Source organism: Panthera onca, chromosome X (assembly GCF_046562875.1).
Source record: "Panthera onca isolate mPanOnc1 chromosome X, mPanOnc1 haplotype 2, whole genome shotgun sequence".
NCBI lineage: Eukaryota > Metazoa > Chordata > Mammalia > Carnivora > Felidae > Panthera > Panthera onca.
In genome coordinates this window covers 99,130,177-99,133,254 of record NC_138357.1, presented here as the reverse complement: position 1 = coordinate 99,133,254, position 3,078 = coordinate 99,130,177, and the positions used below count along the sequence as shown (strand labels likewise).

Genomic DNA, 3,078 nt, shown 5'->3' with positions numbered 1-3,078 from the left:
ATGAGAAAATAATACAGGGGGTGCTTAGGTGGCCTAGTCGGTTGAGTCTGACTCTTGATTTCAGCTCAAGTCATGATCTCATGGTTTGTGAGATCGAGCCCCCCATCAGGCTCTGCACTGACATTGAGGAGCCTGCTTGGGCTTCTCTCTCTCCATCTCTGCCCCTACCCCATGCTGGTGCTTTTTCCCTCTTTCTCTCTCTCTCAAAATGAAGAAATAAATTACAAAAAAAAGAAAATGATATAGGTGCATGCTTTATAAAATAGTATCAAATACAATGTTTACTTATATATGTATATATATATTTTGTATTATACACACACACATATATACATACATTTTTTCAGCATATTTAGGTTCACAGCAAAACTGAGCAAAAAGTAAAGAGAATTCCCATATATGCCTTCCCCATTTCCCACATAGAGCCTCCTGCACCATCAATATCCTGCACCAGACTGACACATTTGTTACAATGAACCAACATTGATTCTTCATTATCACTCAAAGTCCATGGTTTACATTAGGATTTACTCTTAGTGTTGGACACTATGAGTTTGGACAAATGTATAATGACATGTATCCACCATTACAGTATCATGCAATATAGTTTCACTGCTCTAAAATCCTCTGAGCTCCACCTATTCATCCTTCCCTCCCTCTGAAATCTTGGCAGTCACTGATCTTACTGTTTCCATAGTTTTGCTTTTCCGGAATGTCATACAGTTGGAATCATACTGTATGTAGCCTTTTTATATTGGTTTCTGGGGATGCCTGGCTGGCTCAGTTGGTAAAGCCTGTGACTCTTGATCTCAGGGTTGTGAGTTCAAGCCTCACATTGGGCATGGAGCCTACTTAAAAAAATAAAATGCAATAGATAAATTGGCTTCTGTCATTTAGTAATATTCATTTAAGTTTCCTCTATGTCTTTCCATGGCTTGATAGCTCATTTCTTTTTTTTTTTAATGTTTATTTATTTATTTTGAGAGAGAGAGATAGAGAGTGAGCAGGGGAGGGGCAGAGAGAGAGGGAGAGAGAATCCCAAGCAGGTTCCATACTTGTCAGTGCAGAGCCCAATGCAGGGCTTGAACTCATGAACTGTGAGATCATGACCTGAGCCAAAATCAAGAGTCGGATGCCTAACCGACTGAGCCATACAGGCACCCCTGATAGCTAATTTCTTTTTAGTACTGAATAACAGTCCATTGTCTGGCTGTACCATAGATTATTCAAGCATTCACCTACTGAAAGATATCTTGACTGCTTCCAATCTTTAGCACTTATGAAAAAAGCTGCTATAAACACCTATGTGCAGATTTTTGTGTAAACTTGTTTTCAGCTAATTTGTGTAAATACCAAGGAGTGTAACTGCTTGATCATATCATAAGAGCATGTTTAGTTTTGTAAGAAACCATCAAGCTGTCTTCCAAAGCCTCTACCATTTTGCATTCCCACCAGCTTTGAATGAGAGTTCCTGTTGTTTCACATCCTTGCTAGCATTTGGTATTGTCAGTATTTTGGGTTTTAGCCATTTAAATAGGTATGTAGTGATATCTCATTGTTTCAATTTGCAATTCTGTATTGAAACACAATGTTGAGCATCTTTTCATATGCTTATTTAACATATGCATATCTTATTTAAGGTGTTATCTTCTGTATTTTAAAAATGAAAACTAGGGGCGCCTGGGTGGCTGAGTCAGTTAGGTGTCTGACTTTGGCTTGGGTCATGATCTCACAGTCCATGAGTTTGAGCCCTGCGTTGGGCTCTGTGCTGACAGCTCAGAGCCTGGAACCTGCTTCGGATTCTGGGTCTCCCTCTCTCTCTCTGCCCCACCCCTGCTTGCTCTCTGTCTCTCAAAACTGAATAAACATTAAAACAATTTTTTAAAAAATTAAAAAAAATGAAAACTAAAGTAATTAAAGTAACAGAAAAATCCTGAAAAAATAATTTTGAAGATAAATCTGGTCTTCTCAGATTTACTTTTCTGACCACTTGACACATAAAAAGCTTTTTGATAAAGGGGTACATCATTCAGATATATTTAGGTGCTTCTTCATAAAAATAAGACTTAAAATCAATAAACAATTATCAAATGCCTATTTTTTACAACATTATATTTAGTTATGATAGATGGCCTAAACAAACAAATAAACAAATGAAAACAGCTACTGGGAATCCCCTGGAAAATACAGCTAATAGGATATCCATTACCTTATAAATTTACCAACATCAAGCTTTACAAAGCCCCTGGTAAGGAAAGACCCAGTCCTCGGAAAACCAGTGCCAACCTATTTAAGTGAACCATCCTGTCTTAGGCTCTTGACTTCATTCAAGTAAATCAGTCAAAAATAAACTTTTGGGTGCCTGGGTGGCTCAGTAGGTTAAGTCCAACTTCAGCTCAGGTTATGATCTCATGCTCTGTGAGTTCAAGCTCAGCTTCGGGCTCTATGCTGTCAGCACAGAGCCCACGTGCAACCCTCTGTCCCCCTCTCTTTCTGCCCCTCCCCTGCTTGCACTCTTTCTCTCAAAAATAAATAAAAACATTTAAACATTTTTAAAAAAGTTAAAAAATAAATAGATAAATAAAAACATTTTTAAAAAATAAAAAACTTTAAAAAATCCTTGTACTTTTAAACTAGCTTCTATAAGAAACTTTCCTCTCAAATGTGATGAATTGTCCACAGATGCAGCCAGGATGAGATCCAACAGATGTAGGCAGGATGTCTAATTTATTAACCAAAGCTTAACGGAGGGAAATTCCACAGGAATCTGTGAAGAATCTGGAAATAGCAGTTAAAATAACTTAGTCCCACTTAGTTTACAGGGGGTCCCTGGGGATGGCAGAGAGAACGATGGGATTGGAAGGGGAGAAATGAGGGCCTCTAGTTCCAAAATGAAATACTTTTCTATACGCATAAAATAAAGGAAAATGGGGGCCTACACATAAGAAAACACGAGCCAGAGAGGTTGTGTGACTGAGGAACTGAAACATGGAATGACAGAATGCCGTCCCTTCCTTTTCCCCTTGTGCTCATCAGGTTGCCTGTTGTGGTCACACAACCTTCAGATACTTTCCACAC

General features: G+C 38.4%; 1 non-coding gene across 1 annotated transcript; it reads left to right on the top strand.

Moving 5' to 3' along the window:
* The first annotated feature begins 769 nt into the window (after window positions 1-769).
* TRNAK-CUU (transfer RNA lysine (anticodon CUU)) lies at window positions 770-842 on the top strand. Its single transcript has one exon. It is a non-coding gene; the product is annotated as a tRNA-Lys (tRNA).
* The last annotated feature ends 2,236 nt before the right edge of the window (window positions 843-3,078 follow it).